The 24006-nt window shown below is 46.1% G+C and overlaps 1 long non-coding RNA gene and 1 other non-coding gene across 2 annotated transcripts in view; both read left to right on the top strand.

The window, feature by feature from the left end:
* LOC143651908 (uncharacterized) overlaps window positions 1–24006 on the top strand; it is an 88870-nt gene that overhangs the window by 46800 nt on the left and 18064 nt on the right. The gene's annotated exons all lie outside the window — the stretch shown is intronic.
* TRNAE-UUC (transfer RNA glutamic acid (anticodon UUC)) lies at window positions 16568–16639 on the top strand. Its single transcript has one exon. It is a non-coding gene; the product is annotated as a tRNA-Glu (tRNA).

The following is a 24006-nucleotide window of genomic DNA, read 5'->3' as shown; positions in this document are numbered from 1 at the left end:
AACAGATGAATGAATAAACAAAATGTGGAATATACGTATAATGGGTTATTTAGTCATAAAAAGGAAAGAAGTGCTGATACATGCTACAACATAGACGAATCTGGAAAATACATTATGCTAGGTAAAATAAGCCACATCCAAAGGACAAATATTGTATGGTTCCATTCACATGAAACATCTATTATAATAAGCAAATTCTTGAAAACAGTTTAGTGTTAAGGGGCTGGGACTGGGGGAAATGGGGAGTTATTGCTTAATGGGATAGAGTTTCAGTTTTGGGTGATGAAAAGAATTTTGTGGTGGATGGTGGTGATGGCAGCATAACACTGTAAATATGATGTCACTGAATTGTACAAACGTGGTTAAATTGGAAAATTTTATGTTTATATGTATGTTACTACAATAAAATTTAAAAGAATCCAAAACAAGCATGGCACAGTGTGGCTCCAAATAATAGCAACTGACTAAATCAATTGGTTACCGTGTAGTATACTGAAAGTCAGAATGGCTCTACCTCCTTGACACTGTCTTTAAGAAATCCCGCCCCTGTGAAGGGTCTGTTCGCCAGTGAGGAGTCATCTGGCACTAAGAGGCCATCTCAGCACAGAAGACGCTCTGGAGGTGAAAGGAGTAACCAGAACATGGGGTGGGGGCCAAATTAGATATGCTTGTGAACCACTCCAAGTGCCCAGGCTCCAGGCCGGTTCCCTCTTTAGGAAAGAAATAAATATATGAATTGAAAGTGCAGCTCTGAAAAAGGTGTGAACCGAGAGCACAGCTCTGAAAGGGACCCCTCTGTGTGCCTGATGCTGACCTGCCCTCCATTCCTAGGCCTTGAGCCTCTGCGGGAGCAACACAGGAAGGGAGGCGGTGCAGGGACTGCTCGGCCTGCCTCCCCTGCCTCCGAATCTGGGTCCAGTTACACTCATTGTCACTGTGCTCAGAACCCCATCACCACTAGAAGGAGATTAGCTGGGCCCTTGCTGCTGACAGCAATGTTTTATTCTTGTCTGGTCACTAAATCCTGGCTCTGGTGTTCTGTTTCCAGTAGCAACAGGAGGAAAGGCTGCTGTCTCCTGTTGTTTCTTCCCCTGCTTCTTGGATGGGCTGTAACCAGCCCAGGGCACCCATATGGAGGTCTGATGGCCCAGGGGCCGCAGTGAGGCCCTGGTGGCCAGAAAGGAAAAGGTCAGATTAGCACCACTCCAGGCAAACTGGGGGTGACTGGATGACCGGGAGCCATGAGGCAAAACTATCAGCTTGTCTGGGATGGGGTTCAGTTGTCTCTTTAGCCTTGAGTGGTTATAAAGTATCCATGGTGGTTACCTTGGGTAGACAAGACAAAGGAGAAGAATGAAGGGAGAGAAAGAACTTAAAAGTAGAAGAGGAAGGGAGACAATGGGAAGAGGAGAAAAGTATCTGAGAAAGTGCAGTGACAGCCTCAGTAGCCTTGGGCATCACTTAGACTACAGAGCCAAAAAAAGCAAGCCTGCATGAAACAATAGGGTTTATTTCTGGCAAAGGGGTCTCGTCTCCCATTGGGAAGGAGCTGCCATCATGGGTGGGTGGATGGATGAATGAAGGAATTAATAAGATAAAGTAAATGGGATAGAATTTGCTAGGGATTGAGTGGGTGAAAAGGGGAAGAAAAGAATGAGCGAGAAGAGAGAGAATCCAGGGAAGGGCTTGAAATATCTTAAGCAGGGAGTGTCACCTGTAAGGTTGATGCCAAGGGTTAGTTTGGAAGAGTCTTATTCCCCACCACAAATCTCTATTGACTTCCTCCAAAGGCATCCTAAATACATATTCAATCTAAGTGAAAAAGAGTGTTCACTAAACCAACATCCTGAGAAAGTTCCTGTAACCTCTTTATCACCACTAGGCTTGCCTTTATAGAAACTCCAGAGCTGCTACTGGTCCAGCTGCTAAAGGTCAACTGCAAGGCATTGTGTCTGCTTCCTCCAAACCCTTTCCCAGACCAAGCGACTACAGGCTGTTAGCAGACAGGTGAGGGTCTCAAACACGATTAGAAGAGGCAGAAAAATAAGCTTCAGATGGGTTTGAGATTAAATAGCCTTAAGCCTTTTAGTCACTCCTACTCAAGGGATTTGGGGTATTAATCGCTCTAACAATAGCAATCCTTGGGTGGATTGTCTCTTCTCTCCTTTTATATCCTTCCCCTTTGCCCAGGAAAAAATGTAAAGTAAAGGTTTATTCCCAGGGAGGGCTGGGTGGGGTTAGGGTCAAGGGTTGGGGGTTGTAGTCCCAAGCTTTGCACCAATAGTGTGGGTGGCTGGCACAGAGGTGAGCAAGGCTCTTCTTTCATGGAGGTTCTCTTATCAGAAACCAGAGCTGCACATGGGAAATAGTGAGTCAAATTACAAGAGCTACCCGTGGTGGGGGCTAGTCAGAAAGTGGGTGAGAAGAGGCTATAGGGAAGGGATGCCATTCCTATGTCCCCACTGCCTCAGGGGCCTGCTGATTCACTTGAGAATCCCAGGGTCCCCTGGTAGATCCAGTCCAACAACTGCCCAGGTGTGTCCTCAGAGTCAGGGTTGCCTTTAACCCTTTAAGAGGAAAACACCTTTTTTTCCTTAAAACAGATGGTATGTCACGTTCAAGCTTATTTAAGACTAACGGTGAGGAGGTCTGATTCCCAGAGAACGATAAACATTACCTGAATTCTTGGAAGGAGTCCTGGAGGGAGAGGAGGAGAAGGGAAAGAGAGAGAAGATGACCCTGGAGGCTTTGGAATTGAGTCCTGACGTGGGGTAAAGAAAGGTACATTACATCTGGGGCAAGGGTTCAGTGAAACTCTAGAAAACTATCAACTCTGGGGAGTGAATAGGCTTGCCACCTTTGAAGACTCAAAAGTGATCTAAGGGTTCCTTTAATAGAGGAGAAGACACAAAAGATGCATTTCGCAGAAACAAACTACTTGGGACAGCAAGTAAGTAAGGAGTTCCACTGAATGTTGGATGACTATTTCATATGCTTCTCAGAATGGGGGTCTGGGGACACTCATCCAAGATATTAAACATCCACTTTTATGGTCTTGACCATGGCTTAATGTGTTTCAGGGTAGGCTGCTGCTAACCCCTTGGCTCTTCCTGGTCTTGGATTCCTTCCACCATACTTTTGGTTTCTATTTTTAAATCTGCTTCAGCCTCCTCCAGGTATGAAAAACAACGCTAGGCTTTTTTGAGTTTGCTTTCTTGAGCTCAAGACTAATTTTTAAACAGGACTAACCTTTTGAAACCCATTACTTTTCCCCCTTTATTATTTAAAATCCTGATCATCTAGGGTTTTTCTTTACTGATGCTATTGATCTGACTCTCTAGTTGATAAATAAAAATAAGCCCTCTTCAGGGAGCATGTATCAGGAGGGAAGGATGCTATTTATATGTTGAGTCCTATTAGCCAGAGTTACAGGCTGAGTTGCTTGTGTGAACTTGACCTTGACTATGATCTTCAAATTATGGTCACCTCCGTGTGAATGGTTTTCATCTGGTCTGCAATTCTCTTAGCCCTTGCCAGGCAATATCTCTTGCTAAGAACTGAATGGAGAGATTTACGTTATTTTATGAAGCATCAAAGTTGAACTAGGGATTCCAAGTTGGAAGTAAGGGACAGATAAAAAAGAGAGAAGTTGGTGAGGGGATACTTCCTGTCCCAAGGCTACTTCTGTGGTGCTATGGTGCTGTGGTGAGTGTGAGCTTCTGATTTGTAATGTCCCAAATAGTCAGGACTAGGCTAAGGGGAAACTGAGGCTAGAATCAATAAAGTGACCTGATTAAAGTCATATAATTAGTGGATAATAGTGCACACTTGGGGGGCAGCATCAACAACCCTATAATATCAGTCAAAGTCTTGGTGGGAAGACAGAAGCAAATTTAATGTGGCGCTATTTTCACAGGCGTGAGCAGAGTTTAGGGGAACCAACAAAGGATTGTGCCATACCTCAGGTTTAATGACATTGAGGAGGCAGTCCCACCCCTAATTCTGAAGAGAAGAGAGGAAGGAACACCTGTAAAAAGAGAGCTGCCTGATAGAACCTATGACCTTTGGCAGAAGGACAAAGCTGATCTGCATGGATATAGCAAGGAAAGATCTATGAGGAGAAATAACCCAAATTCATAATCTTCCTGCCTTTCAATTTCCTGCTAGTATTTTTCTTTGGTTGAGCACAATTAGAAACCAGAGGGCAAAAGAGCTCCCTGATGCAGTCTAGATAGGACAACCCCCCTGGGACCCAGGGCAGGGTGAATGGTGAATGAATCTGGAGAAGCAAATGGAAGATATGCAGCCACCTGGGTAAAGAGGTGAGATTAGTTTTTAAGATATAGCCTGCAACATGCTATGCTTCCCCTTTCGTTGCCATACTTTTCCTGCATAGCTTGCAGGTGCTAGAATTTTGCCGCTGCCTCCCTCTATCCTGGGACCTCCAGCCAGATCATTAGTATCTAGTTCCTTTGCTTCATCTCTCATTCATCATTTTATTATCAAAATCAGTTCTTAAGATTTCTGCTTCTAGCCATGACAGAGTAACAGAATCCAAATTTACCATCCCACTGTAAACAACAAGAAAACTGGACAAAATTAATGTACCTGTGGCCTCAGACACTGGACAACAATCAGTGCAGGACTGTGATCCCTGAGATAAAGGAAATAAATGAGGTGGGCCTTGTGCGCACAATAACTTTTAAAAAGTGAAAAGAATAATGGGGAAAAAAAGAGTCTCACTAATCTGTGGAACAATATCAAGTAGTTTAACTTCTATGTAATTAGAAATGACAAATTGAGAGGATGCCTTAGTTTGTAGGCTGCTAAGACAAATGTCACAAATCAATTTGTTTAAACAAGCATTTTTTAGCTCATGTTTTTTCAGGCTGGAAATCTAAAATCAAGGCATGGTCAAGACCATACTTTCTACTCAAATACGGTGGTATTCTGGTGCTGGCTGCCAGTAATCCTTGGGGTTCTTTTACTTTCCCTTCACATGTAATGTCTTCTGGGTTCCTTGGCTTGTCTCTGCCTCTGGTCACATGGCCTTCCTTCTGCTGTTCTGATTTTCCCCTGACTTGTAGCTTCTGACTCCTTTATAAGGCCTCCTGTAACCTAGAATAAAACCCACTCTCATGTAGTTGGGCCACACCTTAACTAAAAATTACATCTTTAAGAGATCCTGTTACCAATGGGTCCACACCCATAGATATTTGAATTAAGATTAGTAATGTGTCTAAATTGGGGTGCATACTTCAATCTACCACAGAAGGGAACAAATATTTGAGGCAACGATGGTCAAAAAATTTTCAAATTTGATGAAACACACACACAACTATAAACTCTACAGATCCAAAAATCAGACTGAAACTCAAGCAGAATAAACAAATAAAGCTATACAACGCACATGATAATCAAATTGATAAAAATCAGTGATAAAGAGAAAATCTTAAAGGAAGCCTGAGGGAGAAGACATAAAGAAAAGAAAACTACAGACTTTTAATCAGAAACTATTCATGCCAGCCAACAATGGAATGCCTTCAATGTACTGACAGAATAAATTATCAACTTAGAATCTATATCCAGAGAAAATAGCTTTCAAGAAAGGAAGGCAAAATTAAGACATTTTGATTCAAATAAAAGCCAATAAACTTCATCACCAACAGACCGGTGTTACAAAATTCTTCCGGCTGAAGGAAAACAATATTTGGATCTACACAAAGGAATAGAGTGCTGAGAATGGTAGATATAAGAATGAGTATAAAAGATCTATTTTCATTTTTTAGTGTTTTTAAAAGATTAGACAAAAAAATTGTGTATTATGATATTCATGCCATATGTGGAAAAAATATATAAAACAATAATAGTACAAAAGACTGGAGGGTATAGCTAATAAGTCAGTGGTGGTGATAAAATGAAGTCATAAAAAGGAAACTCAATTCAAAAGAAGTCAGGAAAAGTTGAAAAAAGGGAATAAAAGAACAGGTGGGAGAAACGGAAAACAAAGAGTAATGTAGTATACCTGTATCAAACGTGTTGTAATTACATTACATGTACTTGTAATTAAGTGCAATTGGTCCAAATACCTTAATTAAAAGGCAGAGATCATCAGACTTGATAAAAAAGTAAGCAAGCCTTTTGAAATATAAAACACAAATAGTTTAAAAGTAAAAGAATGAAAAAGATATACCAAACAATACTAATCATATGAAAGATGGAGTGGCTATATTGATAACACTTTTGGACAAAGATATTGTAGAGATAAAGATAGATGATTACATAATAATAAAAAGAGCAATCTGTTAAGAAGACACAATAATCCTAAATGTGTATGCACATACTAACAGAGCTTTCTAATACATGAAGCAAAAACTGACAAAATTGAAAGAAGAAACAAACAAATCCATAATTATAATTTGATATTTCATTTGCTCCTCAGAAACTGATAGAACATGTATACATATAAATCAGTAACTCAGTAAGGATACAGAATACTTGAACACCATCAACCAAATTGACCTTATTAATATTTATAGAACACTTCACTCATCAACAGGAGAAAGCACATATTTTTTTTCAAAGGCCTATGGAACATTCACCAAATAGACTACAATTTGGGCCATAAAACAAGACTAAGTAAATTTTAAAAGACTGAAATAGTAGAATATATTCTCTCATCATAAAATAATTAAATTAGAAATAAATATTAGAAAGATCTTTGGAAAACATCCAAATATTGGAAAATGAACATTACATTAAAAATAATCCATGGGTCAAAATGAATATCACAAGAATGATTTTTAAATATTTTGAACTGAATAAAAATGAAAACATGCCATATCAAAATTTGCAGGAGGCAGCTAAAGCAGAGCTCAGACACAATTTAATAGCTTTAGATGTTTGTATTAGAAAAAAAGAATGGCCCCTTTCAGCAAAGGTGCCAAGACAATTCAATAGGGAGAGAATAGTTTTTTCAGTAAATGATGCCCAAATAACCGGCTATCCATAAGCAAAAGAATGAAGTTGGGTTCATACTTCATACCATATACAAAAAGTAACGCAAGGGAGCAGTTTCTGGGCAAGACGGTGGAGTAGGAAACTTCAACACTCAGTTTGTCCTCTAGGGCAGCTAGTAAACAGGAACTGTCTGAATCAACTGTTGGGGGGCTCCAGAGACCAGAAGAGCACTGTCCTCCATCCAGGGAAGAGCAGAAGGGGAGACTGATAACCTGCAGTGAAGAGCTGTGAGTAAAACTCGCCACACAGCAGAGGCTGGTGCCCTTCCCCCACTCTCACACAGGCTGCCCTGGGATCCAATTCCTGACTGGAAATAAAAGCTTCTTTTCCAAGATGGTGGTGGGGTGGGATGGGGGATTGCTGTGGGGGTGGGGTGGGGGGCACGGCTAAGCACCGATTGTGACTTTTGATTAGCGAATTCAGGTTGTTGGGTCCTGGCTCTGCGGGCAGCTAGTTCCAACCAGCCCAGGATAAAAAGCAGCCAGCAGCTTGTTTCAACTTCGCCCCCGGCAGGGGTAGAAGTGGGGGCAATTTAGAGACACAGTGCCTTCTTGGGGCTGCAGAGAACTGTTTGCTGAAGAGTGGTTCTTCAGGAAAGAGAGGTAGGGGGCACGACTCAACACGGTCCATGGCTTTTGATAAGGGAATTCAGGTCACGGCTCCTGGCTCTGAACTCTATCTAGCCTGACTCCTAAAGTCTAGGCTTTTCTTAGAACAATTGAAATGCGTTCATGAACAGGTAATGCATGGAGAAAAGGATATTGTGAAGGTTCTTGGACGTTTAAACCAGAGCTTCGTCTGAAGATTTTATGTTGGTCTGCATTATATAGAATGATCCCCAGTTTAGTCGGGGGGAGCACCCCAAGATTTTATGGCTTGGTCTAGTCTGCTCACCTCTTTGACCATGTGGTTTGTGGATCCTTTTCTCTCCTACAGGGCCATTCACACACACATGCACACACATGTAATACATATATAATATACTCTTCAACAGGGAATCAAGTCACCCTGCTGCCTTCTCCCAGCAGTGCGGTGCCTGGGGCTGAATTCCCACTCGTATTTCTTGATGACAAAGCTCATATGATTCCAGAGCTAGCCCATGGGACTGGGTATTTGATGTTGTAGCCAGCCCTGGAGGAGTAATAGGAGAGACTGGTCAGAATCAGCAGGGTCCTCCCCACCCCAGCAACAGCTGGAAATTCTTTCTGCTCTTCTGCAAGTCGAGCGTTACAAACAGAAGACATTTCAAGCCAATCCCAAACACAGAAATACTCCCCTAGTCAGCCTGTCTCCTGGGTCCCATTGAGACAGCTGGGCTTCCCACGCCAGTGAAAGCATTCAACTGTGAGTGGCCTTTCCTGGTCAGCCTGCTCCAGCTTACCCTTGAAGGAGACTATGAGCTCCTTAAGAGCAATGGCTATATTTCTGTTGCAACTTGTGTAGAATGCAGAGTGGGGTACTTGCAAAATATCCATTATTGCCACTGGTAGCAATGAATGCCATCTATGCCATCTTAGATTAGCATGGCAATTGCATTTGCTTGGCCTGTTCTTTGAAACTGATGGCAAGGACCTGAGTCTTATGCATGATCCTTCCTCCGGCTTTAGTGAAGGTGAATGAATCAATTCCTTATTGCTGAAAAAGAGAATCTTTCATTTAGATGAAGGGGTAAGGTCACAGTCTGGAAGCAAGGAGACTAGAAAACTGAAGGTGAACCTAAAGGATCTGTGATATCTCAGGCCAGATCTAGTGGTTGTGGGCTCAGAGGGGTCTATGCTTTGTGCACACAGGCACAACAAATATGTAAACTTTTCCCAAGTGAAAAGGGACTGACTTAGGGTTCTCCAAATTCCCACACGAGACTGCTTGTGTGATGAGCCAGCATGGGCAGTCATACAGATAAATGGTTTCCTATTGGACTTTTATCAATTTCTTGATGTACTTTATTTTTATATGGTCCATGTCTTCCCAGGAGCTATAACCCTTAACAAGCTTCAGAAATCCTCAAAAAAATAAAGACGGTTAACGGAGGGCAGGAGAAATTCCTCCCACTTCCACAGAAGACCCAGCTGGAGGAAATGAGATATGTTGCCGGTGTTGGGACTGGAGGGGTGGAAGAAAGATTTAGAGGAGAGGAAGGCAAAAGATTTTTCACTGAAGAGATTGTAAGATGATGATATTCTTTGTTGAAAGAGGCAGGGAAGTAGCATCTCTGGAGGTTCAGAAAACAGGATTATATTTGCTGTTCAGAATAATAAGTCTGACTAGCGTTCTGACTTGGGGCCACTCTGGCCTCAATTTTATCGTCTGTGAAATGACAGAACAGGACCTGATTCAAATGCAACTCATTTTTGTTAAACTGGACAAAACACCAAACTGGACTCTGTGTATGTATGAGAAGGAAAGAAAGGGAGGAAGAGAATGCGTAGAATACAAAGTTGGATAAGGGCCGTTCTTTGCTCTGCAAGCCCATACAGCCAGGTAGATGAGACAGACACGTAACATTCAGATGCAGCGGAAATAGGGAGCAACAATACTCTAAGGGAAAATGGGAAAGGGGAGACTGAGTCTAACTTTGGACTCCAAGATTTCTTGCAAGGGGTGAGCTATGACCTAGGTAAGGTCCTGACAGGTGGATATAGGTGCAAAGAAGAGGATGTGTCTTGGCAGAGAAAACAGTGAATAAAAAGAGGAACTAACAAATTGGGTTAGTGTAAGAGTGGAAAGAAGGAGGCCATGACTCGAGCATAGGGTACACGTCCCATCGTAGCTCCTCAGTAAATATCCGCTGAGCTATGGTGAGGGCAGGAGGACTGGGCTGGAAAGCAGGCAGGGGCCTTCTCCCTGCTGTTGAGCCATAAGCAGTGCAGGGTCCATACAGACTTCCGGGAGGGGACCACCTTGAAGGACTCTGGGTCCAGGAAGGAAGCCTCTGTGCCATGCTCAGGATGGACCACTGGAAGGGAGGCCCAAAGGTCATGAAAAATGGTCTGGGGTAGGAGGAGATGACAAAGGGTAGAGGTTGGGGATATAAAAATTAGTGAGGAAGAAAGATTCTGAAGGCTTCTGGAGGCTGATTGGATGTGCAGAGAGAAGGAGAAGAGATTAAGACAATTTCGAGGGTTTTGACCCTGGGCAATGGGGAGGGTGGAGATGCAGCGACAGTAACAGGTGATGCTCAGGTAGAGTTTATGCAGAAAGTTTTGGAGCTCTGTATTAGTTTGTTAATGCTGTAGGAAAGAATATACCAGAAATAGAACAGCTTTTAAAAAGGGAATAGAATAAGTTACAAGTTTATAGTTTGAAGACCATAAACATGTCTTAACTAAGGTATCCAGAGAAAGATACCTTGGCTCAGGGAAGACTGATGTGGGAAAGCACGTGGCTGCATCTGCTGGTGCTTGTTCCTGGTTCATTGCTTCCAGCTTCTGATGCCAGTGATTTCCTTTCTTAGCATCTATGGGCCTTCACTTAGCTTCTCCAGGACACAACTCTGGGTTCTGGCTTGCTTAGTATTTCATGGGAAGCACGTGGAGACGTTTGTTGGGCTCTGCCCAGGTCTGGGCACCCCAAACATCTCCAAACATCTGTGTCTCTGTCAGCTCTGAAGCAACTGTTCTCCAAGTGCCTGCATCTGAGATTTCTCCAAAGTGTTCCTCTTTTTAAAGGAGTCTAGTAAACCGATCAAGACGCACCTTGAATGGGCAAAGTCACATCTCCATCTAATCAAAAAGCTGCACCCACAATTGAGAGAGTCACATTTCTGGGGAGATAATCCAATCAAAAGATTCCACCCTACAATACTGAATCAGGATTAAAAGAAACAGTTGCCCCCACAGGATTGGATCAGGATCAGAATATGGCATTTCTGGGGCCAGAATAGTTTCAGACTGGCACAGGCTGTCTATAGGGCATCTGTGGAGAAGTGGCCAGCACACAGGTGAACGTGGACATTTCATTCGCCCAGGTTTTGGGGCTCATGGGTGAGGAAATAATGGTTGAGGACTGGACACAGATGAGAGAGCTACAGGGGATGTGCTATGAGAAAAGGCCGCGCCGACTGTGGGGCAGGTAAGGGGCACTGGGACGGACAGAGAACGGGAGGCCGGCAGGAGGGCAATCGCCGAAGCCAAGGAAAAGCCCACGCTGTGGCTGGGAGGCTGAGCGGTGAGAGGGGCGGCCGTGGGGTCAGCTTCCAGGCCACCGCGTGAGGAAAGCCCCACTGCCAGGGCCGGAGGAGTAGAAACAGAAGGTGTAGATACCTTTAAAGACGTTTTTAATAAAGGAACGAGAGCAGAAAGAAGGTGGGCTGAGAGGAAACAGGGCTAAGGGAAGCCACTTTAAGAGCAGGAAGACGTGAACACGCTTTGGGCCGGTGCTGCTGAAATGCGGCTGTCCATGTGAATCCCTGGGGGTCCTGTGAACACGCAGCTTCTGACCCAGGCATGGGGAGGGGATGGGGACGAATCGGTGTTGAAGAGACAGGAGCAGGTGCCATCGGGGCCCAGGTAAGTCAGTTAGTTTGGCAAAAGAAGCAGCGCTATCAGCGGTTGTCAGACTAGAGGGAAGGGACAAAGGAAGAACAGTGACATGAGGGGCGTAGGAGGTGGAGGAGAGGAGCGGGGGGTCCTGGTGGGAAGCCCTGGGCCTGCTCAGCAAGGTGGGTGACGAGAGGGTCTGTGAAGAGAAGGAAGACTAGGGCCTGGGGGTGCTGAGGAGAGGGAAGACATCAGGGACAGCTGCCCGGCTCGCAGGAGTGGCGAGTTGGCACTCGGCTTAGTTGAGCGGCATGATTCACTGGGTGTGCGGCCGGGGTGGTGGCTGCAACTTCCGCCCGGAGGGCCTGGAGGCTGCAGAGTGGGTGAAGCAGTCGGTTGGGGAGGGTTGCCCACGGCAGGCCCCAGGAAAGTCAGGGGCTGAGGGGATGGAGGACGCAGAGGCAAGTGTGGTTGAGGCCCAGTTGGTCATGGAACCCAGGGAAGCACTCACAGGGCTCAAGAGACAGACCGGAGGGAGGGATGGAAAAGGGGAGAGGAGGAGGCTGTGGTCAGAGGGCCGATGTCAGCGGTCAAGGTCTTGGAGATGGCTGCCTGAGGCATCTAAGGACCGAGGCAGGGACATGACTGAGGCAGACCAAGGGGAAGCTCGAGAGGCTCGGAGGCCTGGAGGAAGGGCTTTTGGCATCCAGAAAGGGAGAGGCAGGGCCAGTGGCAGAGAGCTGATGAGGAGCTGAGGAAGAACCAGGTTCCAATGGCATCAGAAGAGGAGCCTAGGGTCTTGGTGGTGAAATTGCAATGCAACATCCTTCTACTCACTCATGGAGCAAAGACACCTGTTTGGGAGCCATGTGGCCTGCCCACTCTCACTCAACCCCTTTTCTTGAGGCTCCATGAGCAAGTCCAGGGCGAGATGAGAAGCCAGGGGGTTTCATGCCCTGGGACTGTGATGCTGAGGGGAGGCCATGAGAGGTGGCTCCTTCAGCTGCTGACCCCGCTGCCCTGCAGCTGCTCCAAGACGCTGTGCCTCCACCCCTGTCCCCTGCAGCTGTTCTCCTGAGCCAGGAAGGGTCAAAACCCCATTCTGAAGTCAACCCTTGAGTGCTGAGATTCCGGCAGGTTTTGCTTTCCCAACTACTGGGACCCTGTCAGACAGGCGGAGATACTTCGTCCTGAAGCCAAAGAGTATCTCCTGCACACGTTGAAGCCAGGGAACTCACCCTAGGGGAAGAGGACAGACTATCAGCACTTCCTGTCATAGAAGGACAAGCCAAAAGCACAGTTGGACTCCCTGCTCTCAATTTGTTTGGCTCAGTTTGATTCTCTTTCTCTCTCTGGAGAACTTCAGTTTGGGGTTGTTTGCTCTTCATCAGCTGTTTATGGAATGGTGGTGTCTGGGAGAGTGGGAGAAGTCCAAGAGAAGGGAAGGGATCCCTCAGCTGCGGTGGGGGGCTTGGCTGTGCCCGGCCCTCCCAGTCTGCCCAGGGTGGTCTCCATGCTTAGCCCTCAGGCCTTGTCAGACCAGTCCCTTTCTAAGCCCCCTCGGGACCTCTGACCTCACACCACCCTCGACCAGAAACTGCCACAGGCTACTTCCTGCCAACAGAGAGCCTTGCTTTCTTTAGTCCCTCTGCTAAGTCCTGATATTTCTTTGCCTTTCAGCCTAGCTCTTCCTGCCTATGGAGCTTTTGCAAGAAGAGGGCAGCTCGTCTTCCTTTGGCCTCGCCCCTTCCCTGGGTGATCTAAAGCCCCTCCTCCTGGGTGGCCCATCCCGCACCCTCTCCCCTAACACCACATGGAATAGCCACTGGCCCCTCTTAGCAGGGGGCCTCCTCTGGTCTATGTCCCTCCCCCAGTGCTCCCCGTCCCTCCCCAGTGCCCTTTGCATCTGTCTGCAGCAGGGGAGGGAAGCACTCAAGGATTTGTGCAGAGACCCCGTGCAGAAAAAGAGAAATGGAATTTGCAATAAATCCAGGAGCAAAGTTGTAACTTGACTTAAAAACAAACAAAAGGGCCAGAACTGCACTTAAGCTCAGCAGAAGCTCATCTCCCTGTGTAAACAGAAAAGGGTGGGTGTGAGCCAAGGAGCCTCCCCCCACCCCCGGCCTGGGCCGGCCAGGGAGAGGTCTGCAGCAGGGCTGGCCGCCGGCTTCCTCTGGAAGGGATCGCTTGTGGGGCAAGTTCTGTGTGGCCACACGAAAGGAGAAAATAGATGCTGCACTGCTGCTTTTCACCATTCCATTTTCCACAACTTACCCTTTTGAAAAAATACTCTCAGGGTTGGGGCAATAAGGGGTACCTAACGGTTTGCAGGGAGTATACGAAGTCACACTTTAAACATGGTACATCTTCCTGGAGTCCCATTTGACAATGAGAATTTTCTGTTCAAAAAAAAAAAAGAATAAAAAGAGAGACGACTATGTTATAGAAAAGGATGCAAAATTCAAAATTTAAAAGGACAACAGAAAAACTTCAAGGACATTCTGTGCTTGTGGTGGTCAGTTTCAGGCCCCCAGGCCCCCTGGGAAATCGGCAGGAACGCCTGGGAAGTGTTTCCCTGGGTGTGTGTGTTGGGGGGTGCCCACCTTGAGCCAGGCAGGCTTCCTGTGCTTTGCCTGCCACCCCCTTTGATGCCTGCCATGTTGCATGGGTTTGCCATGAGAAAGAGCAGCTCTTCTAATGGGCATGCAAACCCCACTAGCCAGTGACCTTCAGGAACTCATGTTCCTGGTGAATGTGGGGGGGCTGAATTTCCTTTCCCAAAGAGAGAGCTGTTTTCAAAGTATCTGACACAGCTGTTCTCATCCCTGGCTACGCATTAGAATCCCCCGCTGAGTACTTTTAAATTTCTTATGGAAAAATCATAAAATATAGGATTCGCATATACCACCTTATTATTAACACCATGCATTGGTGCGGCACCTGTGTTACAATTAATAAAAGTACATTTTTATAATTGTACTATTAGCTATAGTCCATGGTTTAACTTAGGGTTTACTGTTGTACAATTTCATAGATTTTTAAAAAATTTTTATTCTAATAACATATCCAACCTAAAACCTCCCCTTTAAACCATGTGGAAATACATAATTCAGTGTTGTTAATTATGGTCACAATGTTGTGCTACAATCACCACCATCCATTACCAAAACTTCTGCCTCATCCCAGATGGAAATTCTGCACAATTTAAGCATTAACTCCCGATTTCCTACCCCTGCCCCGTCCCCTGGTAATCTGTATTCTACATTCTGATTCTATGAGTTTGCTTTTCCTAATTAGATCAGTGAGATCATACAGTATTTGTCCTTTGGTGTCTGCTTTATTTCACCAACATGATCTCTTCAAGGTTCATCCATGATGTCATATGTTTCAGGACTTCATTCCTTTTAATGGCTGAATCATACTGCATTGTGTGTATATAACACATTTTGTTGATCCATTCATTGCTTGATGGACACTTGGGTTGCTTCCATCTTTTGGCAATTGTGAATAATGCCACTACGGACATGAATATACAAACACCTGTTGAATTGCTGCTTTCGATTCTTTTGAGCATATACCTAGAAGTATTGCCTGCCATATGGTACTTTTATACCTAACTTTCTGAGGAACCATCAAACTGTCTTCCACAGTAGCTGCACCATTTTACATTCTCATCAGTAATCAATGAGTGTTCCTATTTCTCCTCATCTTCTCCTATAAAATGTCCAAACTAAGGCATCCAGAAAAAGATACCCTGATGGAAGAAAGACCAGTGTCTGTCACATGGGAAAGCACATGGCTGCATCCTATCCCAACTTCTGGTTTCAAACTGCTCTCTCAGCTCCTGTGGATTCTTCTGGCTTCTAGATTGCTTAGCATCTCATGGGAAGGCTACATGGCAATGTCTGCTGGGCTCTGGATCTCCAAACATCTATGTCTAGGAGTCTTCTCTCTCTGTTGGCTCTCTAAGTATCTCCTTTGGCACTCCAAGTATCTCCAAATGTCTGCATCTACGTTGCTTCGGAGCTTTCTCCAAAATGTTTCCCCTTGATAGTAAACCAATCAAGACCCATCTTGAATGGGAAGAGTCACATCTCTATCTAATCAGAAGGCCACACCCACAACTGAGTGGGTCAGTCTCCATGGAAACAGCCAAATCAAGAGATCCCACCCTACAATATTGAATCAGGATTGATGGAAAATGGATGCCCCCCACAAGACTGGATTAGGATAAAAAATCATGGCTTTTCTGCAGTACAGAACAGTTTCAAATTAGCACAGCATTTATAATTACCCATACCTTTACTGGAGGGCTTTATTCCTTTATGCCACTTTGAACCACTGCCTAGTGTCATTTCATTTCGGCCTGAAAAACACCCTTTACATTACTTGTAGGGGGGTTCTAGTGGTTAGGAACTTCCTCAGCTTTTGCTTGTCTGGAGATATCTTAATATCTCCCTTATTTTTTAGAGAAACTCTCACCAGATATAAAATTCTTATTCGGCAATTCTTTTCTCTTAGCACCTTTAGTGTTTTAACACACTGCCTTCTTGCCTCCATTGTTTCTGATGAGAATACAGAACTTAATCTAATTGGGATTCCCCTGTACATAACACATTGCTTTTCTCTTGCAGTTTCAAAACTCTGTTCTCATCCTTTGCATTTGACAGTTTGATCAGTATGCACTGGGCTGGATCTCTCTTCAACTTTATCCTTATGTGCATATTCACTTCTTTTGCTAAGTTTGGGAAGTTTTCTGTCATTATTTCTTTCAATATTCCTTCTGCCCCTTTCTCTGTTTTTCTACTTCTGGGACTCTCATAATGTGTACATTGGTGCGCTTGATATTGTCCCACAGATTTCTTAAGCTGTTTTCACTTTTTATAATTCTTTTTTCTCTTCAGCCTGACTCATTTCAATTGTTGTGTCTTCGAGTTTGCTGATTCTTTCTTCTGCCAGCTCCAATCTGCCGTTGAATCCCTCTTGGGAATTTTTCATTTTCATTACTGAAATAACTCCCTCCAATAATTCTGTTTGGTTCCTTTATAAAATTTCTAACCTTTTAGGGTGCATGGGTAGTTCAGTGGTTAGAATGCCCGCCTTTCATGTGGGAGACCCGGGTTCGATTCCTGGACCATGCACCCCCCCCCAAAAAAATTTCTAACCTTTTATTGAGATTTTCATATTGTTCATTCATTGTTTCCCTGATAGCCTTAGGTTCTTTCTCTGTATTTTTCCTCATCTCTTTGAGCATACTGAGGATAATTTTTTTATGTCTTTGTCCAGGTTGTACACAGTCTGGTTTTATTTATTGATGTTTTCTGGCTTTAGCTCCAATATTCAGGTCATTGATTCACTTTGAGTTAACTTCTGTTTATACTGTGAGATAGTACACTCATTCTTTTGAATATACACTTCATTCTTTTGCATGTAGATATCAAGTTTTCCCAGCACCATTTTTAAAAGAGACTATTTTTTCCCACTGAGTAGACTTGGCATCTTGTGAAAAATCAATTGGCCATATGGATTTATTTCTGAATTTTCAGTTCTATTCCATTGGCCTCTGTATCTATACTTATGGCATAAGTACTCACTGCTTTACTATACCTTTAAAAGCTCCCTGAGTGACTCTAATATTCATTTTTGGCTGAGTACATTGGCCTACAATTCAGAGTTTAGGGAACCACAGAGTGTCTACGTCCATGGAGAGGAAACAGTGACATAGACAGATGACCCTTACCCTCTACCAACCAACTAGATCAGTGGGCAAATGATTCTAGAGGCCCATACCTCCAGGTCTAGGAAAAGGGCAGGGATGGACGGGAGGGAAGGAAGGGAGATGGAGAACATGACGTAATGTTGCAGTGGGGCAGGGAGTCTGATGTTACTAAATCTTTGCTATTGATGATCCACCCTTTGGCACTTGAAAGATGGGCTCTGGCCCCTGCTGCCAGCCATGCTGGGTGGGTATTTGAGATGCTGCAGAGTGTTGCTGACTTGATGCCGCAGATTCTGTGAGGCTAGAAGGAGACAAACACTGGTAGGCCCTTTTTACTGAAAAGCTGAGGAGACAGAGTAAAATATGACCTGTCCAAGGCATCATTATCTGAAGACAAAAAGAGAACAAAGGGGTCAGTTTATTAATTCATCATTCATTCTTTTACTCACTCAATACCTATTCATGTGCCAGCCTCTGGGAACACAAGGTCTGCAAGCCAGGGTCAGTCCAGCCCTCAGGGAGCTGGGGCCTCAGGAGCACTAAAGTTATAAATGAAAAGTTGAGTTTCTGAGCACTCAAATTCTTTCCAGTTCTGATATTCAGTGATTTGATGGAAGCAAAGAAGGGAGCCTGGCTAGGGGCTATTGCTCTGATATCAGGGCATTTTCTGGGGCCACTGCTGTTTTTCCATCCCTGCAAGGCTGAGGAAGGGCTGCAGGGGGACCCGCCCATGAGGATGTGGAGCTGATCCTCACCTCCGCAGGGGCAGATGGTGAAGCATGCTGAAGTAGTCAGGGACAAATGCTGGCTCCGCTGGACCGGGTCAGCCACTGGCACTAAACCTTAGGAGGTGAGACAGGCTGCGGCCCAACCACTAGTCCAGAACCAAAAAAATCTCCAGAGTATTTTCAGCCCATCTGTACTTATCAAGTACCACACTTGAAACCCCAGCAATTTGCATAGGACCCTTTCCAGAATGAGGGGGATTTCTCACATTTGGTCTCGTGTAGGGTGAGTTTCTTACAATTTCAACTTGGGCTCAGGCCTGGCCTGCTCGTTCTAGGTTCACCCCACCTTCTCACGCTGTGCGCCCCACCGTTCTCAGGTACACCTGGCTGCAACTGTGAAAGGCAACTTCCTGGCCAGGCTCTCCAGCCACAAGATGTCTGTGTTCCTCTGGTTCTTTGGTTTCCCTTTCACATTTTTGGGAGATCCGTGACACTCAGCAGCCAGTGATTCTGGCAGTGTAAGCAATACAAAGTTCAGGGCCTGAGGCTGCTGTGGCCTCCGCTGTGGTTTTTTCTGAAGCTCCATTTCATTTCGGCGAGAGATGAACACTTCTCTCCGGAGACCCCAGCAGGCGGAGTCTGAAGCAAAGTTCAAGGAACAGTCGCTTCCACCATCGCTGGGTGTTGTTTGTCTGGCACGGATATGGCCTGACAGCACGCTGACACGCGGCCGGGAAGGGCTCGCAGGGCCGGCCCCACCGGGGAGGAGCCTGAGACGAGAGGCGGCCACCCTGGGGTCCTTGCTCCATCCTAGCGAGTGGAGAGTTAATGATAGCCGCCGTCATTAACTCTCCACAAGCTTTTATGAAAAGTTCCCTGTTACCTGACACTTGAAGATAATTGAAACAGAACCACCATTTGCCGTTAACTTTACCTTTTATGACCTCCTAGACTTTTACAAGGAAAGCCTTCTTTTCAGAGCCAAGAGGTGCGCTGGGGGCCCCAAGAAAGAGCAGAGATGGGAACCCCAAATCTCCTCCTACTCATAAATGTAAGGATTAAAGAAAATATGGTGACTGCTCTTTTTTATGGTTATAAAAGTAACCCACGGGGCGGGCCACGGTGGCTCAGCAGGCAGAGTTCTCGCCTGCCATGCCGGAGACCCGGGTTCGATTCCCGGTGCCTGCCCGTGTGAAAAAAAAAAGGTAACCCATGGTGGCAGAGGACAATTTAAGGAACTGAAAAGTATAACAAATAAAATAGAAAACACCCTAAACACTCCTCATTCCCACCCCTAGAGACCACTGCCAATATTCTGGAGGTATACCCTTCCTGATTATGAAAATGTCTCTTAAAATCTTAAAAATGAAAGTGAAAACAAGAGTTCAGAACTGTAATTTATGATTTCATAAATGAGGCCCTAAAAAGCGATTCCAGTTCAGAAAAATTTGCTATAAGGCTGTGATTAATAAAAAGAATTGAATCAATCAATCAAAAGTCTTCGAGGGCCTACTTTGTGTAAAGCTCTCTGATGGGCACTGTTGGGGGCTAAGAACATCTAAAGCACCCTGTCTGGCCTCAAGAAGCAGGAAGGAGAAATGACTAGGATGCCAGAGAGGCTTGGACATTTGTGGCCTCAGCTGTAGCAGAGCTCATCACTGGTCCCGCAAGATTGGCTGCCGTGTTTGTCGGAGCGGCACCCACCGCAGAGGCTAATCATCAGGCAGTCACTCCACATGTATTGACCTGGCACCTACTGTGTGGCGGGCACCATGTTGAACCCCAGAGGCCACCCATGCCAGGCAGTTTACATGCCATGGACATCTCCAGGGCCTCAGAAGAAGGAAAGGCCCCTCCCAGTAGAGGCATATGGGAGAGGGAGCTGAATGGCGCGGGGAGGGACCGTGGGTGGGGAGAGTGGAGAACCTCTGCGAGTGACGCTGCGGCCACCGGAGAGCGCTAAGCAAACTGGGGCAGCGGGGCCCGGGCAGAGGGCTGGATGGGGATGCAGGTCGGTGCCAGGGTCCCCAGTGTGCACGTAGCTGCCTCAAGGCAGTGAGAGTGTGAAGATGTTCAGGTTTTGGAGCAGAGAAGTGTTGTGATGCATGTGGCATTTTGGGAGATTTATTGGGGATTAGGTTGTCTGTGTGCTTGTGCCTGTGTGTATATCTGGGCCCATCTGTACGTCCTTGTGTGTATATCTTGATGTGTGTGCCTCTGCGCGTGTCAGTTTGTGTTTGTGTGTCTACATGAGTGTGTACACCTGTGTCTCTGTGTGTCTGTATGTTGATGTGTGTCTGCATACGTCTGCATGAGGGGGTGAGCCTATGTGTGCATCAGTATCTACGTCCGTGTGTGTCTCTCTATGCACACCTCTGCGTATGTCAGTGTGTGCACATCTAAGTGAGTGTGAGTCTATGCCTTTTTGTGTGCCTGTGTGCCTATCTGTGTCTCTCTGGGTGTCTATGTGGGTATGTGTATGTATCTACATGAGTGTGTACATGCATCTCTGTCTCTGTTGGGGGATGTAACCAAGAGATGCTTCTGAGGGCATGTAGATTTTCAGACTGTCCCGAGGGAAACTACGCGCTGGGTCTGGGAACCGAGCCGTAAGGTGGACAAGCAGGCGAGAGGTCACACGGGGCATCAAGCTGGAGCAGCCACAAGAAAGGGGCAGCAGGCTGGCGCAGGTTTGGAAATAGGATGTCCAGAGGTCAGAGATGGAACAGAAAGGTTGGTAGGGCAGTTCAGGAACATAAACATGTCACACCTGCCTCAGGCCTGGGTGCTTCACCAACCGGGGAGAAAGTTTTAAAGTGACCCGGAGGCTGGGACAATAAGGGTCTGAACGGAAGAGATGGTGACAGAGAGGAAGACCTGGAGACTGGGCACCAAGAGACGGGTGCAGAGAACGAGGACAGTTGGGGCGGAATTTTGTTTGGGTAAGAAGATGACTTTAGTTTGGATGAGGAAATCAGAGAACAAGAAAATTTCAAGGACTCAGATGGGGTGTGAGCAGCCATGCTCCAGAGAGGATAGGGAAAATAAAGAACGAGAACTGGCCCATGGTTTGCCAGGCTGGGGTCTTGGTGCTCTCAGCAGAAAGGTCAGAAGCTGGTGGTTTAGGGAGGGGAGGCAGTGGGTGTGCATTTGTTGGACACCTACTGGGATCATATGGAAATGAAAACAAGGGATACTCACCACAAGAGTAAGCAGCAGAGCTGAGTGATGGGAGGCCTGTGCATATTTGAATAAAGAATGAAACTCAATCATCAAAATATCTAGGCCTGATCCCATTAAGTATTTACTCTGAGAGTTAGGAAACTGATATCCTTTAATCATGCCTTCTATTTGTAAAGGCCTTTCTCCAAAGAACTCCAAGTGTTCAATAAACATTAGTTAATTCACGTGTGCGGCCCCCTTTGGGGAAAAATTGGTAGCATGTATCTTCATTATGTTTACAGGTACAGACTGCGGTAGAGATGAGAATGACGCTGCCAAGGTCACAAGGCTTGCCTGTGGTGGAAGGTACCATCCCCGTTGCTGTTAAGCCATTTCTAAATCCTAAACCTTGTGCCAGGATCCCCCAAGTCATTGGTGAGACTTGACTGTGAGACCAAATATGGGGTCTGATGCTTTAAGATATAGCTGCAAGATAATCCCAGAGGGATCCTGGGGCTAGGTTGGGGCTTGGGCCATGGGTCATTTGTCTGCTCGGTCCTGGACAGCAGGGAGCTTACTTCTACCCAGTCCCGAGGGGGTTATGAGCAAATTCTGGAACGAAGCAATCACAGAATTTTCAAACTCAAGAAAGCATGCTGTCATTCAGTTTCTGTTTCATGGTTTACACTTGCAAAAGGACCCTCACGTGAGCAAGAAATTCTCTAGTGCTATAAAGTAAGGAAATTGCTCAAACCTACGTTTTACGTTGTACAGGATCCGACAAAATGCTCAGATGCAATATGCTCTGTAAATGCAAACAGTAATCAGGAACATCGTACTGAGAAAATGCTTTGGCTGCCTCTGATGGTTAGTTTGGACTTTATCGGGCCAAGAAAAGAAGGAAATCCCCCAAGTGGAGGCTAAAGTTGGTTCACAAAGTTCCCCTAGCTGTGGCCCCAGGGAGTAGAATCTACTGTAGTTAAAGACATACTGTAATGGGCCCAGGGGCTAGAAGTCACACTGACCTCCCCAGGCCTGCTGATACCTGCTGAGTCCTGTGGCCTGGAGAGTCAGGCTGTAACTTAATGAGAAATGGCTCTTGCAGGATCAGCTAAGCACTACACATTCCCAGTCTCGTGTTTATGCCACTTGGGTGGACCTGGGAAATTCAAGGGGCCACCGGCATGTTGGCCCAAAGCCAGCAGTTTAATTAGACCCTAAATCTCCAGTGATGCCACGAGGGGCTGGTTTCCCCCGAGGACAGCCAAAGGGAGAAGTGTCTCAAAGAAGACTGAATCAGCTTCTTTTAAGTCTTCCCCCCACCCCATTGTTGGCCGTGTTACTGCTTGTTAGTGCGAGTGATCCCCTCAAAGACACACGGTGGCCGTATAGAAAACCAGAGAATCGCACGGGCGCAGCTTAGCTATTGAGGCGCTCCCGCACAGAGGAGGTTTCCCACACCCAGCCACGGCATTCCGTGGAACAGCAAAACCCATGAGGAAAGAGAGGATAGATTGGCACAGTAAAGCTTTAGTTTTTAGGTCTCTTTTGAGGAATCATTGGTGTTTGGTCAGAAATCACCAAAAATATGTCTCACTTAAGAAATGGGATGATTAGTGTTGACTGTTTGAGTAGGGAGAACCCGAAGCCCAATCTGCGGGGCCAGGGGCCCAAGTCCCACACGGTCAGCAGCCCCCTGGGAAGGAAGAGGGTGACGTGAAGTGGTTCATGAACTTGGACTTTCAGGGAATTTTTGTCTTCTCGTTCCTATCCTCATGCCTTTCTCCTGACCTCGGAGCAGAGACATTCTGGCTTTCTACAATTAAAGGGAAAATGGCCAGCGCTGGAATGGGCAGTCCAAACCCGCCTCGTGGTCTGAGTGGTCACGGGTGAGAACACCGTTTCCGCAGAGCTGATTAATAAAAGTGGCAAGTGCGAGTTTGAGGTAGATGGTGCTGATCAGACGGAAGATTGCAGGGAGACAACTTGTAAAGTCTTGGCTTTCTCCAACTTTCTTCTTTTATTTGAAGAGGTTAAGGACTAAGCCCTCAGGTCTTGGACTCAGATAGCCTGAGTTTGCTCTGTGGAAGATAGAAATCTGGTCCCAACCCATCTGTGGAGCTCCATGTCCCCTCTACCTGCACGGGGGCCAGTGGGTTTCCCAAACAGGGCAGGGCCAGATTTCTACCTCATGGCACCTTCCTTCCGCCCAGCTGGGGGAAGTAGCACGCTAACCTCCTGGATGCCTGTGAAATAAGTTATGATATATAATGTTAGAACAGCATCCGGCACATAGTAAGTTCTGTCTATCACTTGTCATCATCCTGATTGTTGTCAGCTCTCTCTGTTATGTGATTCTCTGGTTGATTTGCACCCCCTGACCCCCCCACCCCCACCCCCACAGCCTCTGGCAGCCTCCCCTGTGCTCAGGGAGTGTAGGACTAGGGCATGGGCCTGTGCCCAATGGTCAGCACCGCTGTGGGCCCTAAAACAGCAGCAAAGGGAGTGGCTAGCTCAGATAGGGCGCTGGAGATGAAAGCCGGCTGTGTTTTCCTTTCCTGAAGCTTCCTCTGCCCTGCTGAGTTTTTTTCTTCCCCCTCCCCAGTTCCTCTCAGTGATATCTTAAGAGGCAAACTTCCAGCACTAACAGGAGGTCTTTTGTTCTCCTTTTCTCTAAGCGGACTTTAACCCAGTTACGAGAGACTGAGTTGCTATAAAAACAAACAAATAATAATACTCGATTTTCTTAAGTCTCTTCCATGCCTGCTGACAGAGGAGGAGGAACTGGACACAGCGCTGGGAACGTGGGTCTCCTCCCCACCCCAACTGTCTAGAGGCACAGCCCAGGAGAGCCCTCCGGATCGTGCAGGGCCCTGGCACTGTGGAAGTATCCAGTTGG

The sequence above is a fragment of the Tamandua tetradactyla genome, chromosome 12 (assembly GCF_023851605.1).
Source record: "Tamandua tetradactyla isolate mTamTet1 chromosome 12, mTamTet1.pri, whole genome shotgun sequence".
In the NCBI taxonomy this organism is placed as follows: domain Eukaryota; kingdom Metazoa; phylum Chordata; class Mammalia; order Pilosa; family Myrmecophagidae; genus Tamandua; species Tamandua tetradactyla.
The sequence above is the reverse complement of the archived record's forward strand: the minus strand, read 5'-3'. Positions and strand labels throughout refer to the sequence as shown.